We start from the raw sequence: 16,307 nt of genomic DNA, 5'->3' as shown, positions 1-16,307 counted from the left end.
ATACAATAATGCTAGGGGAAATTGAAGGCAGAAAGAGGAAGACCTGAGATGGATTGACTCAGTAAAGGAAGCCAGGGCCTCCGGTCTGCAAGACCTGAGCAAGCCTGTCAGTGATAGGATGTTTGGGAGGTCATTATTATATACGGTCACTACAAATTGGAAGCAACTAGACTATGCATAACAAATTTAAAATCTTAACAGTTTATTGTTCAAATATCCAGCAGGGGAGGAAACAGAGGAACTAGAACATATCCACTAAGCTTAATTTCTTTTCCTATACATAAAACTTAGGAACCAGTATGGTATAATTGTTGAAATGTTGCACTAACACCTGGGAGATATAGGGCAAAATCCCTGCATAGCCATAAAGCTTTATGAGAAGCCTTAGGTTGAGCAACTGACTCAATCTACCTCATAGTGTTGTTGTGAGGATAAAAGAGAAAAATGGAGAAATATGTAGAATGACGGAAGGGCATGATAAAAATGTACACAATAACTTGAGCTTACCACATTCCAGTGCCTTTTTGAAAGTTGCCTGAAAGGCACAACTTAGCTGAAACCAAGAACCAAGACCAGGAAAAACACTCTATGAAACAAATGTAAAATTTTGCTAAATAATCTCTGAGCATCAAAAGAGCGAAGTCAAACAAGACTGCCTGTTTTCAGCTATTTAAAATCGATGGATCTGTTTATATGCAGGTGAATTACAATGCTACTGCAGCTGAATAAGTATTAAGAATAATGTAGAAGTGTTTTATAACCTAAGCAGCAACATTATCAAAATAGTCAGAAAACAACGGCACAGCTGGATGTGGCCAAGCGCTTGTAGTTTTTCCTGCATTCAGCGCTGTGTGTGTTCCCAGCATTCATAGTAGTTGTTCTTGGCCTACACAGTAACATTGCCTGCTCTCCCCTCCCCAACTTTCCTGCAAAAATCTATTCTCATGTGTTGAGGGCCAATAAATCCTCTTCAGTTTATAGCTTGTGATTAACTATTGTAGGATTGTTGTGGTTTTATGGGATACATTAAGAAATAGCACACTTCTGTGGGGTTGCTTTCATTTCAAAATATTTAAATACTGGTAAGGTAAAGGTCCCCTGTGCAAGCACCGAGTCATTACTGACCCATGGTGGGGACATCGCATTACATTTTCTTGGCAGACTTTTTATGGGGTGGTTTGCCATTGCCTTTTCTAGTCATCTACACTTTACCCCCAGGAAACTGGGTACTCATTTTACCAACCTCGGAAGGATGGAAGGCTGAGTCAACCTTGAGCTGGCTACCTGAACCTGGCTTCTGCTAGGATCGAACTCAGGTCATGAGTAGAGCTTGGGCTGCAGTACTGCAGCTTACCACCCTGTGCCGTGGGGCTCTTCAGTTTAAATACTGAGATCCATAGTATTTGAGAAATCTGCAACACCGACTCTTACCTAATCAATGCCCAGCCTTTGATTTCCTAGCTTTCTCCCATCTCGCTTACTTGCAAAGTCTAGAGTCATGTCCTCTTAGCAAAGGAATTTAGATTCTAACCTAACAAAATTTGTTACGGGCACTCCTCCCCTCCCAGCTTGATCTGATGTTGGGCTTGTTAAACTGAGCTATTTTTCTGAAACATGGGACTAGTTTAGTATTTTCTGAGCCAAGTTATAAATTTCAGAACCCTACCCATGTTCTCCCCCACCATAACTGGGAGTACTTATGGATTTCCATAAGCCCTCTCTCTAAATTTATTTATAGCCTTCACTATAGTGTCAATACAGACAGAAGAAGATGACTCTGTTTCACCTTCCCAAAAGCCTGTACACTGCTTCAGCAGGACACCTGAGAAACGTAGCTCACAAAACACCTCACACAGAAGGGGAGGGAGACAAAAATGTCCTCTCTTCCTTGCTGCCACAGCAACAGCCAATTTAGTGGGAGGATGGGAGAGTTACAATCCAAGCCACAAAAGAAGTTTTGGGTTATAATGTTCAGCTCATATTGGAAGTGAGCCTTACAAGCAGCCAAAATTCATTTGCCAGGTCTAGAAGCCATGATGAGTTTTGGCAGCATCACTACCTACACAGCCAAGGATTAAATAAATCCTACTTCAGCTCATGGGCTCTTTGTACGAAGATAACACTAGCCCTGTTCACATATTATACTGAACACATATGCATCCTACATGTACAGGCGTACATCTGTTTGACAAAAAGACAAATGAAACCAGGTACCATTGCCTGGATAAATGTGCAGTTTCAATCACACATTCAAACTGTACATGTGTTGAGAATTACTCAACACATGTATGAAGAAAAACCGAGTGTATATTGTAAACAGACGGTACGTGTGCCTGCTGTAACTTATGCACAGGGCTAGTAACTACTTTCTAAGGCAACCACCTTCACCTTAGGGTAGACCACAGAGGGCATATTGCTTTTCAATAATTCTCTGAGCTATTTCTTATGACACTGGCCCTGTAATCTGGGTAGAAAGCCCTCTGGAATAATTCAGTTTTGAATAGTTTGTGGCAAGCCAGGAGAGTGGGACCTTTCCTGACCTCCTCAGGCAGGCCACATTCCTAGTAGGTATTTGAGACAGTGAAGAAATCACAAGAGGTGAGTTAACATATGAAAGTTTTGTAAGAGTTTAATGGTTCCATCTGCTATTACTTTAGCTTTTAGTTACACTCACAGGTTTCTAAATATAGTACAACTTTCTTCTTAAACTGTAGCAGGCACCTAAGGTCAGCTTCTTATCTGAAAGACAAAGTCAAGTATGGCTTCTTGCCTATCAGATGTTGTATTACTAGAGATAAACTTTAATGGCTGCTGCTTAGTGCCAAAGACGCAATCCTGCATGTAGTTAAGCTGAAACCAGCAGGGGTTTAAACAGCCTAACCATAAGCAAGATTACAGCTATAGTTATTCATTCCCAGTACCACTTGCTCCAGGAATTGTGGTTTCCCATTATCTTTTACTAGGGCTTGTCTAGATTAGAAAAACATGTAGTGCATCTTTTTAAAAAAGACGCACTGTATCTTTATCTTGAGAAGTAGACTAATGCATTAAGATATTAGCAGGATTGTGCTTGTACTTCAGTGTTCCATCAATTTCAGCAGGATAAACAAAACTCAAATGTTACAGCAGAGATGGAAAGTTTCTGGAAACTCTGGAACATTAAAGAAAAAAACACCACTATTCTGTCTAGATGGTTTGGGGGCAGGGAATATGGAAGTCCTGGGAAATAACGGCAAAATTTGTAAAAGCATCTTAAATGTAAATTTACATCTTTATTTGAAGAACATCAAGTGACATGTTTATTCTTTATGTGTTTTTCCCCCAAACATTTATTATCATTTGCGATACCTCTCCAGAATCAAGTCTTAAGTAGGTTACTTGTTTAGTAATCCAAATACTGCTGCCATTAACATTGCTACTTCTGAAATCTGAATCCAAGATCTATAGCACCATGAACTAGCTATGTAACTATAAAAACTTAATTAACTTACTTAATTAACTTAAAAAACTTAATTCTGCTTCCCCCACCCCTGTCAATTTTCTCCCAAACTTTCCTTCTAGTCCTCTCTTCTCCAAAACTTATTTTTCCCCCTTAAGGCTTTACAGCTCTACTTGACTTTTTGTTGCACTAAAAAAAGTTCAAGGTGTGTACTTATTCACTAATCCACCCATTACACTTACGTAAGTTACTTCTGTATAAGGAAGTGACTTCCAGGAATCTTGCTCAAGTTTAAACAAGACCAATGGTAGGTATTGTCATCACCTTCTCTACACTGAGTCATCTTTGAACAATCGTATGCACAAAACTATGTATATTAACATCACTTAAAAAAGCCTTCCCAAATCATAAACATCTCTGTTGCAGGATCAGCACAGACATGTCAGCACAAATAAGGTTTTCTTAGAAACACTATTGAGTTCAGATGTGTAACTCCTATGCTTTTAAAAGGGGAGGGGGAGGGCTGATTGCCTGTGCTCTGTGGGGTCTTTGTCTTTGGAAGGAGCTCTTGGGCCTTTTATTTACCTTTTCCTTGCCCTGAAGTGGACTCAAAACAAAAAAGTGTGAAGAGGACTCTAATTAGCAATTTGCATTTGCAGCACAAGCTCCAGCTGCCTTAAGAGAAAATAGATTAGAAACAGCTTTTGTATATAGTTTCAGGGCTATGCAAGATTGCTTTTTGGTTACTTGGGAGAGCTAATTTATAAATGTCCAGAGTTCTGGGCCAGATACTGGCAGCAAAAACAAGTACTAGCATTGTTCTAGTAAACTCTGGCTCAAATAAAAAGGAGAGGGGAAATATGGATGGCCACTTGTATAGCCCTTGCAATTTTATTATTTATTTTAATGTATTTATTTACCAACTCCCTGTCATTGTATTTACGGTGCTTCAATACGTTATGTATATTATAGATGTTACTCATAATGATATATACAACAAAAAAGAGGAAGGGGGAAAAATGAGTAGGCTGAAAGCACTCAGGGAGCCAACTATCAGTTGTGGCAGCATATTTATGACTTACATCAGCATAATCCTCCCTCCAGTGGTGCCCAGCTGCAGTGCTGCTCCACCCCGGCTCTCCGCCAGTGCCTGGCTGTGGCAGCTGGGCATGGGTGTAAGTTCCTACACCAGCGGGCCAGGAGGTGGGGCACAAATTAATTGGCTCCCTAAGCCGTTTTTGGCCAGGGAATGCCCCTTGCAGTGGCAGAAAGTTGTGGCACAAAAAACAATGGCATAGCCCACAGGTGCCCATTGTACAGGAAAAGTCGCTTGCCCCCTCCTGGCCCCGCCCAAGTGGCCTGACAGAGCACAAGATGCCAACTGCCACAGGACCGATCTGCTTGCGCCCCTGCAGCGACTGAGCCCCCCTCCCCACACCCAATCAGCTCTCTGGGCACCCTACATAACTGCTGGCCAAGGCGCCCATGACCCCAGATAAATAGGGAGGCAGCCAGAGGTTCTGCCCAGGAGCCCTGTCATGGGGACATAGAGCATGAGGCAGAAGAGGGTGCTTGCAGTGGCAGGACAAGAGTGTGCAGGGAGAAACTTGGTGAAATGCCTCACACTGACGTATCAGAGGAGAGCTAAGTCCAGAGTGTCTGACTAACAACTACCATCCGAGTCCCCCTGCAGGTTACCCGTCTCCTGAGTCCTGGCTCGGGGAGGGCTGAGGGTGCACTATCAGGTAAGTAGGAGCTGGAGAGATGGTTGTCCTCGCTTGCTCATTCACACAAGCCTCCCCTCTCCTGCAGACGGCAGCACCCACTGTTGAGGTTTGCTGGGGGCGGGGAGCACCTGCTCACAAGCCAGTGCAACATGCCTGCCACAAAGGCCGTCACCCAGAGAGTCAGCTCAACACAGCTTTTTTGGGGGGGGGCTTCCAGCAACCCACATCGGGGCTCTGTTCAGACCCCCTCATCCGGTCTTCCCCTTTGGCCAGAGGAGAGTGTGGTTGCAGTTCAGGGTGACTGGGTGCTTGCTCTCATGACTAATGTGTGATGGCACCCCATGACTGTCTCCCTCACAGGATCAGAACTCCAAGCTGCCATGGGAACAGCCAGATGCAGACAAGGAGCACTTTCCGGCCAGAGAGACATTCCTTGTCTGGTTGCTGGCAGCACCTGTGATGATGAAGCCGCTGCCACGACCCCCAGCCGTGGACATCCTCCTATGGTATGGCAGACCTGGTCGTGGCCTGTGTGATGCCAGGCACCTCGCCACACGTCTGTTTTCCTTTCAGGCTGGTCATGACTCATCAGGGAGATTGAGGAGCACTGCCATCCAGCCTCCAGTAATCCTTCTCAACTGCCATCTAAGCCAGCCCCAGGAGCGGTTCCTGAGGCAGCCCACAAGTCAACCCCACTCATGAAAAAACAGCCTGGGGGATGCCTTGCCTGCTGTATAACAGGCACAGCTCCCTTCCCGAGCAGGTTGGCAACATGTGTTCAGGCATCCTCTTTACTTTCGGCTGACCAATAAAGTCTGTGTCAAACAACTCCCTCCCAGTCTGTTTGCTTGCCTGTGCAGGGCAGTGACCCGCCCCCCTCCTCTTCCTTATAAGGCTGCCCTTTCACACATCCCAGCAAATGGTCTCTGGCTCTGGGGTGGGACAGATGGGGTGCCTCCGTGGCTTGATGTCACTCTGCTGCTAAAAGAAGCAGGTGTCCAGTAGCACCTTGGAGGTTCCGGCGCTGCTCAGCTTCCCTTTCTCCCCTCAATTTTACTGCAGGCAGTGAAGCCGGACTTGGAATGTTGCTTGTGTGTGTCTGGCAGGGAGAGGGCACCATGGAGGTCTCTCATTCTCCAACAGACAGCGCTGCTGGTGTCTGATAAGCCAGGCAGGAGACAGCTGCATGCAGAGAGTGAAGTTGGTGCTGGGAAAGGGGTATGTGGAGCGACGTCCTGGGATCATTCGGGCTCCTCTCCCGCGAGATCAGACAACCCTCCCTTTTGCAGTTTGTGGAGGCAGGGATGGACTTCGGGAATCTGGTGCAGGGGATGGGATGACGGCCCCCAGAGTAGTTTCTCTGGTCCTACAGGTCATCATTCCACTCTGGGGGCGTCATCCCAGGACAGAAGCATGGCTCTCAGGGTCTACCCTGCATTCTCCTTGCATCTTTACAATATAGTAATATGTTTCAATGGAGCTACCACAAGACGATGGCTGTTTGTTGCTCCCATCACATCTAATGGACCTTCCAGACTTTCCTATGGTTTCCAATGGGCATTCCTGCCATTTGTTTCAGAACCCAATGCCCTGGCTCACCTCTGAGACTTGAGGGACTGATCTTGAGTGCTGAGGTTGCAACCCTTGCCAGGTCCCACAGCCTTTCTGTTCTTATTTTTCAAGGAGGGAGTACATGTTTCTTGGAGCAGCAGCAGGGGGAGCTGGCAAGCGACCGGTGTGTCCGTTGCCACTCTGGCCCTTGTCAGAAATGAGGTTTGGGTGAGTGGGCAGGTGCCCTGTCTGCACCTTCAGTGTCCCCCCCCCCTGGCAGGGCTCCTCTCAAGGCAGGTGCCTCTGTTGGGATACAGCAAGCCCAATCACAGGTATCTTCCTGCCCTATGCACCAGCTCTCTGTGGAGCGGGGGAGGGGCATTGGCAACTGGTGATGGGAAACATGGCCTGGCCTGCGGACTGGCTACGCCTTTCCCTGCCACCCACGGCACTGTCAACTGCAGCTGCCCCGCAACCGGTGGATTCTGCTGGTGTTTCCTGGGCTACTACGGAGCATTTTTTTCTGGCTGTGCCTTGCTGGGCTTGGCCAGCAGGCATAGCTCTCCCATGAAGGTTCTTAGGAAGTGAACCAGTGCTGCCGCAGTTACGCTGGCATGTGGGGGCCGGTGCCCAGTGGGCCTCAGGATTGTGCTGTTACTCTTTCTTCTATAGTAAGCAGATGCAACTTTGGGCGGGGGTGGTGGTGGTTCTGTTTATATTTGTTGGATTCTGCGAAGGGAAAATGTAATGGAAGTCTCCTATACAACTTTTAAACTTTTCAATGTGTCTTTAAGCTTTTGCCATTAAGGTAAAGACATCCTCATTCTTCCCCCCACCCAGAGATCTTTTAATTTTCTAAACCTAGGATAATGTGCATTACATTACACTGCAAAATATACATTCTAAAACTTAAGATTCGATAACCTTTCTCTTTAAAAAAGAGGCAGTTGCGTTCATGTAAATTACTAGGCAGGCTGCTTTCTAGGCTAGTAAGGTTTATAGATATGCAAGGCTGCCATTAGTAAGGCTGAGATTCCATTAATCATACAATTGGACAAACATCCCTTTGGTGGAATGGTTAAAGCAGGCAATATAAAACACTTGGGTATTAAATCTTCCCAAAACAAAATCCTGCTTTTTTCCACTCCAACTCTTATACTTCAGTTATAGGATCCAAGTATTTGTGAAGGACTAACTCCAGTAATTTGACAAACTTGAACTACATAGTATTAACTTCCTAATTGACCACAGCCTGGTTCAGATGTGTTGCTTGTCTGTGCCTCTTATCCATGTTTGAATTTCTCTTTCCTACCATGATTCTTGACAATTGCAGTTTGCTGTGATGACCAAATCGAGCAAACTAAGACGCCCACAATTTGCCCCTAAAGCAGATTTAGAAATCTTAAGTTTACAAAGCGGGTTTGCAACTTTAGCTTGGAGGCAAATGACAGTTTCCTCTAACTGAGGCTTGCCTGACCCATCCATCAAGACAGACCATAGTTACCAAGAACCAGCAGGTAAGAGAGGAAGCCTGGACACTGCGATGTGGAGGAAAGAGCGTGATGATTTTTGCCTGTGGCTGCAAAGAAGCCTGAAAATCATGGTAGAACTGTCAATCAACTTGAAACAAAACTTCACTGGGCTCATGTGATTTGTGGACATCATCTAAAGGATTCTCTACATGAACATAGCTATTAGCTGTACGTGAAATTAGTATTAAAAAAAAGAGCAAGCTGCCTAATTCTTATTAAGTTGTTCTGTTCCAGCTTCATTAGATGAAACATACTTCTACATAAACATGTTTAGGAAAAATGTGGCTAACTTCCATTGTTTTTTGGGGGGGGGGATTGTGCAAAATGGGTTATATTGTTGAAGATTTTTCTGCAGTAGCAACTACTGGGGCACAAAGAAAGTCTTGTCCTGTAAACCTACAACAAGAAAAGATAGGGAGAGCTGTCCTGTATGGTTCAGCTGCTTCTGTAGCCCCTTTCCTTCTGTCACATGCTTACCATCTATTATGCCAGAGCTGTTGTGCACAAATAAGGGGCAGGAATATCTTCTTGCATCATCTCTTCTATCTGCATGAAAGCAAGCTAGTCTTATCAATTTTCAGTCTCAAGTCTTGGAGCACTAAGAACTTCACTTTGATGAACTTCATTAGAAATTAGTTTGCATCTACCAGGCGGCAGACTAATTGCAGTGAGCACTTACAATAGGTCTAGGTAGGCAACTATTTAACTGGATGTGCTATAAGCCATTATACATCTCTTCTGCATCTTTTGTTAAGGATTGCTAGCATAATTTTTCTTGCAAAAGAGTTAAAACTTTTTTGCTGCTGCACTACACTAAGGTCAGGCCTCACCAGAATACTGGAGCTCAAAGAGGCACTTCATATTTTTCTTCAGTAGCAGCCCCCTCTATGCTGTTCTGAAACAGGTTTTGAAACTTGCCTCCAGTTACAGGAAATTTCACTGGGCTGGAGCAAGCCTCCTGCATGAGATCAAGCAGCTCCTTAGATGCTGGCCCAAGTGCCCATAACTGATAGTTCCTGACCCAGCATTCAAGCAATAACCTTCAATGGGTTGGACTCCTGAAGCTACTATAACACTGTCTGGTGTCTTTCTTTGATGGTAAGGTTGGGATTCAGATTGGCAAGACCTGCAGCCACTCCTACAGTGCTATGCTGTGTGTGGGGTGGGTGGATATATGGGAATCGGAACTGGGAAGCAAAGTGGAATGTGGATTTAGACATCCTCCCACATACCACAAACCCTGAAATGGATTACTATGTTAGAAACAGTTCCCTTTATAAATGTTATAGCTAATATATAAGTTATTTCCTTGTCTAGGTATAATTTCTAACACCACTTCAGGACCTATGAAATGCTGTGGGTTACAGTTGACAGTGACTACTTTCAGCACAGAAGGGCCAACACTGTAACTTTACCAGCCTGGAAGAAAGGTTTCCCTCTGTAGCTGTCCACAAAAAGAATAAGCAAGACTTGAATTCTCAATTTTCAGTAAAAAAAACTTTACAAGTATACCACTGCTCTTCTAAAGTTCATGGTAGGGGAACTTAATAATGAAGGTAGAGAGCCAGAAAAAAAAATCTGTTGGTACATTATCCACTTGGGGCATTACACACTTTGTAAACAGAATAGAATGCCTATACTGTCCAAGCAGAAGGGAAGCCCGTATTTTTAACCTATTGTCAGGAATGGCTACAATCTTCAGCCATGCTGCATGATTTCTCGATCTGCCTGTGCTACATCCTTAAACTACTAATCAGGTAAACAAGAGAGTGGCGATAAAATGAGTTTGCTGAGATGAAGTTCAGAATTTACTTTACACAGCTTAATGATGGTGTGATGGGAGAGACAGCAATGTGGCAGCTCGAATACACTCCAGTATATTTCAATAATATAAATGACCTCCCCACCATCAAATTCTGTTCCTAGGATTTTAGGGGGCATTTCAAACTGCTGTGGGAAACAAAAGCTGAGAAAGCTGTGGTCCACAGGAAGAAGTCCTTGCACCTTTGGAAATACTCCACTGGTTCTAAACCAAGGACTTAATAACTCAGTATAAACCTCACTCAACAATACTGTGAAGACATCTACATCCCAGATTTGCAAACATAACACTGATAGTACACAAACACATAACACTGATAGTACTAAAGCCTGCTTTAGCTCACCTGACTTGCAAGCCTCAAGCTTAATGAAGTTCTTATCCCTTGCAATGGAGAATTTCCAGGTCATGGCTGTCTGGAATGATATTCATAACTCATGGCTGTTGTCATAATGCAAAGTCTGTATGCTTGTGAACTTAAAAGAAATCACTCTGAACATAGACTTTCTACTTTCTACCCTAAAGTAGTTATTGATATACTTCCATTTTCTTCTCCTAATTAAACCGAACTGCATTTTACTAATGTAGCCTCCATGTTGACTGTTGAGAAGACGATTCCGAAACAGTCATACTATAATTCCTGTATTCTAAGGACTGCTTCATAAATCCTACAAGCTATCAACTGTTCAGTATGGACTGATATAAAATGGGATTAAATCTCAGTAACAAATGGAAAAGTGATTTAAATCCACAATTGACAGTGTAATCCTAAAAAGAGTTACTCCAGTCTAAACCCATTGATTTCGATAGGCCTAGATTACAGTAATTCTATTTATTTTCTATTTATTACTGAGATACTTCCCAAATACAAGTATATACTAATTAGATATAATCATAAAACATACTGATTGTATAGACCTTAGGGGGTACACGATCATGTTTCCTAAATGTTTAATATATTTACTGTTTTAGGAAAATGATATACAAAACAAATATACACATGATATGTTTGGAAACCATAATCATTATTTCAAATAGGGTCTCATGATTTGCAGTTATGACAAGTTGCTCTAAATGGGATGGCTGGAATCAACACAAAGATTCCTTTTAGTTTTAGGTTCTCTCTCCCCACCTCACAAAAAATTAAATAATCTCAACCAGAAACAAAGGCTGAAGTGAAGTAGCTACTGGTCAGATCACTATTTTCTACAAGACGGAAGGTTGTCTGATTAACAAGTACAGTCAAATATTTATAATTTAGGGTACTGAGCTAATTGCAGAGATCAGGTAGTTGCTAGGCATAATACTGGACTAAAAGAATCACCAAATGGATCAATGGGAGATTTCTGTGCTAATCTTTCACGCCTCGGTCTCAGTATCAATGTAAAATGCATGAACTGTTTTGCTATGTATTGACGAAGTTGTTTTCTTCATAGTTCTTTCATTTCAAAAAAAGCTGCCTTTTATAAGTTTGTAAAATGATCATAAGTTCAGTTCTAAGAAATGAGATACCTGCATTAATTTAAAACCATTTTTTAAAAAATTTAGATTATATCTCTAACATGAAAAATCATTTATTTTTATTCACCTTACAGTCATTTGCAAAAAAAACAAACAAAAACCCTTTCTTCCAACTCAGTCTAGCCTGGAAGATGGCCCCTCTACCTGATACAATCTGGCTACTTGTATTTATGCCATGGTAACATCATGACTAGACTACTGCAACGCGCTCTACATAGGTCTCCCTTCAAAGTCAATTCAAAGACTGCAGTTAGTACAGAATGCATCAGTTCAGCTATTGAGAGCCAGATGGAACATGCATATTATTCCCATTCTGCAGTCATTCCATTGGTTGCCCATCAGTTACTGGGCTCAATATAAGGTACTGGCTATCACATAAAAAGCACTTCATGGCTTTGGTCCTTCTCATCTCTGGAACCACTTCTTCCCCTATGCTTCCACAGCAGCTTTGCTCATCTGAGAAGGGCCTTCTGCGGATTCCACCCTGCAAATGCAAACTGCCCGTACATGCACTTTCTCTGTTGTGGCCCCTCATCTTATGGAATGGCCTGCCAGCTGAGGTCCTGAAGGCTCTCACCCTTCTGGCTTCTGTAAACTATGCAAAACTGAATTATTCAAGAGAGCTTTCTGCATAGGAAATAGGGCTGTACTGTAACAAAATAGCTGAGAAAGCAAGCTTTGGGTAACAGGTTAGGGACTATAGAGTATACCACTGTGTACAGTTCATACTGTTACTGAAGATAGGTTTCTACTATGTAATTTTTGCATAATTTTAATGTGTCATGTAGCAAAGCAATGGCTTTGCTTCATCTCTGTTTTCTGATCTCTGGGTGGCTCCATATTTCCACAAGTCAAATCTTACTGCACTGTCTATTGCATGTCCCACACTAATGATTGTATTGACTTATTCTGTGTAATCTGCCTTGAGTCCCAGTAAGAAAGGCGTCTATAAATAATGTAAATAAATAAATGTAAATGTAAACAAACAAACAAACAAATAAATAAATAAATACCGCAACCCTCCAACCCTAGACAGTATTAGGCTTGCTTAAGCACATTAATTTCAGCAGGTTTAAGAATGTCTCTGCATAAGATAATAAACATGTGGTTTATTATTGTTATTTTTTTGCAACAATATTATAACAAAGATAATTATTCTTTTTGTACATTTAGGTGAGGAACTCAAAATGAAACAGAACCTTGTGCAAGATTATTCAGTTATTTGGGATTTGATTCCAAGTTATTTGTATATATACATATACTATCAACTGTTCTATGTCAGTTTACCTAACTGAACATAAACTACAACAGACACAACTATAATTCCTGCCCACACAAAACTGGCTGGAGAAATTGATTTTCTGCAGTGATGTGTCACCCACCCTCATAAGAAGGGAGAGTAATTTCAGTAGCCCAAAGGAACCTAAACCTGTAATACAAAAAATAAACTAAACCAAGGGAAAGGAGAACAGGATTTTTAGAAGGAGTAAGAATACAGATGACATGGAACAAAGAATACTGAGAGAGAAGTCTTCTTTAGGATATGAGAGGCAGAAGGAAAAGAAACTGGTACGACTTTGGCACCTTCTTTGAATCTTCAGCTTGCTTGATTTTAATGAAAATCTGTGGTGCCAATATTCAACTCAGTTACTAAGTAGTAAGCATTCTCTTGGCTTCTAATGCTCTTGACAAGAAAGGCAAAGGCACTACGATGAGCAGTACTTAAAATAATTTTAAATACAATGATGTTTAACTGCATTAACCAACTGTCACAACAGATTAGATGTAAGTTATTTGTGTTTAGATTTCTTTTGCCTCAGATTGATTTATGCTGTTGTCTTCCCTTACTGTGGCCATGTACCCTTCGGCCTACCAATAGCATCAAATGCCAGGCTAAGACTCTGTCAAGCACCGTAGCGTATCAAAACACAATGGATATGTCTGAAGGTAAAAGAAACGGGGCTGGAGGTAGAGATGATTTAAGAAGAGCAGCACAAAAGAATGAAATGTCAAGGAAGAGAGGCAAAATCTTTAAATTGCAAGGGATAAGGACAGAGAATTTTGAATCAATGACAGTAATCCACATCACAGTGTAAAGAAAAATAACCAAATGAACAGCCATATAACAGAGACAATGCCAGGGGAAGGGCTTCATGCCAGGCTAATTACAGAAACAGAGAGCAGGCATCGCAGCAAGACAAAAGGTAGGTGCCACTTCGGTAGACTTCAGAAAAGATGAGTAGAGTGAACTCATGCAGAAGAGGCAGAAAAGTAACCAGGAGCAAAGGAGAGCAGCACGGCGGAGATGACAGAAGGCCTGGTTAAGGGCCACTACCACAGAGTAGTCATATGTGTAAGGATGATAGAGGGTGCATAAATGACAGAGAACAAGACAAACCGCAGGAAGCTGGCAGCGTGTGCAACCCCCCCCCCCCCAAATTAAGAGGTGCCAGGGCACTGGGAGAGATAGAGGCCTAGAGCCTGATGATGGTTATGTCAAGCAAGGCCAAAGCCAGACTTTGTGAGACTAGAACCAGACAACAGGCTTTGATGCAGACAGAAAGGGGGAAATGGGGTGGCTTGCAGGCAAAGCTATGAGGAAGAGAGAACAACAGTGCAATCCTATACAGTTACCTGCAGACTAAGCCCACCAAAGTCAACGAGCTTAGACCTGAGTAACTCTGCAAAGAACTCTAAATGTCAGTTTTGGGAAAGGATGGATAACTTGAAGAATGAGCAAAGTGTTTAATGGCATCCGGAGAAGCAGGTAGCACGTGTGATTTTTAAAAATAAATCTTGAGGAACAGGGCAAGGCCGAAGAATAACAGGAAGGACATGGTTAAAGGTGTGTGGCCATGCCACTATGACAAATATACCTACATGTAGCAACAGAAAAGAGCAAGAGTCCAGTAGCACCTATAAAATTAACAAAATTTGTGATAGGGTATGAGCTTTTGTGAGATACTGAAGACTCAGGAAAGCTCATACCCTACTACAAATTTTGTAGTCTTATAGGTGCTACTGGACTCTTGCTCTTTTCTACTGCTACTGATTAACAGTGCTACCCATTTTGATCTATACCTACATGTGTTTGTTTCCTTCTCTTTTCATCATCATTACGTCTGGTGCCTTACTAGATTTGCAAACTGTCCTGGCAGGGGCCCTTCTCTTATTTCCTCGAGTCGAATTTCAAGTACGTCCTAATACCTAAGGCTGAACCCAAAACAACAATGCAAGCACGAGCGGGCAGATGGCAGGGAGTGGGAAGAGAAGAATGGGGAGAGAGGGACGCACAGGGTGGGCAGAGAGGAGAAAAGGCGGCCAACGCAGAGAATTGCTGCGAGGGGAGAGGGCTGGAAAGGGGCCTGGAGATGCAATGGAAGGAGGGGCAGAAAGAGGACGGAATCCCCAGAAATGGGGCGGGGCCAAACCGTGAGGGGGCGGGGCTTGCCTGTGTGGCTCCCTCTACCCGCCCCCCTCGCCAACCCCAACCCACCCGCCGCCCCTGATTCCCCGTTACCTGCTTCTGGTGGGGCCCTCCCCTTTTCCGGGCCCGGTAAGGCTTGTGTGAGTGTCTGCCTCTACCTATGTGGGGAGGCCCAGCCTTTCCCGCGTGCCCCCCTATCTCGGCCCGCGTTTGGGCCCCCGCTGGGCCATGGCGGCCGCCGTCGCCGCCACCACCACAGCCGTCGCCTCTTCTGGGCTCGCGAAAGGTCCGACGCGGGGGGGGGGCGGGGGAAGGAGGGAGAAGAGAAGGCGGCAGAGGCCCGCGCGCCCGTACGCAGGCGCTCTGAGGGGAAGGAGGCGCGGGCGGGGGGAGAGAGGGAGGCGACACGGGGCCACTCACGCGCTGACTGGCTGCTTGGCTGGCTGGCGCGCAGGGCCCAGGCGCTCGAGCTGCCCGCTCCCCCCCTCCCTCCAGCCTAGCCTAGCCGGGCACTTTGTTTGTGTCCCACAATGCAACGCGGCGGCGGCGGCGGCTGTGAGGGGAAAGGAGGGGGGTCAGAAAGAAGGGGGCGGGGCCGCGCTCGGGGCAGGTGGGCGGGCACAAGCCGTGTTGGGGGGAGGAGGAGAAACACGTTAGGCGCGCGCCTGCGCGCGAGCTGGTTTTTTTTTTTTTTTTAGCGGGGCTGGTGTTTCTGAGGCGAGCGTTGACGCGGTTTTTTTTTTTGGGCGCGCACGGTGATACAGGCACACGCGTGTAAATATTTCCCTCCCCAGGTTTTAACACAAACAAGCCCTGGGAAGCCCCCGTTGAGTCGTGTGGGACTTAAACTTCCGAGTCAAGGCGCACCTCAGGAGAGGACACGCCTAGGGTTGCCAACTCCAAGTTGGGAAATTCCTGGAGATCCGGAGGGTGAAACCTAGAGAAATTGGAGAAAGTGAGGTTTGGAGAGGGAAAGGACCTTGGCATGGCAGAATTCCATACAGCCCACCCCCCAAAGTAGCCATTTTCTCCAGGTGAACTGATCTCTGTGGCCTGGAGACCAGTTGTAATTCCGGGAGATCTCCAGCCACTACCTGGAGGCTGGCAACCCTAGCCACGCGTGTTTTTTAAAGAGCAGTGAGAAAGGCGGACTATAAATTACGTCATTTGGTTTATTAAATTTATAATCTGCTCTCTCCATGAACAGGCTCAGAGTAGATAACATCAGTATTAACATTTTACAATAAAATGTGCATTAAAATCATAAACATTCAGTTCAGCAAATAAAGGT

The 16,307-nt window shown here is 44.3% G+C and overlaps 1 protein-coding gene across 2 annotated transcripts in view; it reads right to left on the bottom strand.

Moving 5' to 3' along the window:
• Positions 1–15,497, bottom strand: part of ZBTB44 (zinc finger and BTB domain containing 44) — a 38,166-nt gene extending 22,669 nt beyond the window's left edge. For both annotated transcript variants that reach the window (XM_054997638.1, XM_054997640.1), the window contains exon 1: positions 15,110–15,497. The gene's annotated coding sequence lies outside the window, so the exon portion shown is untranslated. The remainder of the gene's footprint in view (positions 1–15,109) is intronic.
• Between the last annotated feature and the right edge of the window lie 810 nt (positions 15,498–16,307).

The sequence above is a fragment of the Eublepharis macularius genome, chromosome 14, assembly GCF_028583425.1.
Source record: "Eublepharis macularius isolate TG4126 chromosome 14, MPM_Emac_v1.0, whole genome shotgun sequence".
Lineage (NCBI taxonomy): Eukaryota > Metazoa > Chordata > Lepidosauria > Squamata > Eublepharidae > Eublepharis > Eublepharis macularius.
Note: the sequence above shows the minus strand (reverse complement) of the source record. Positions and strands in the feature narration are given on the sequence as shown.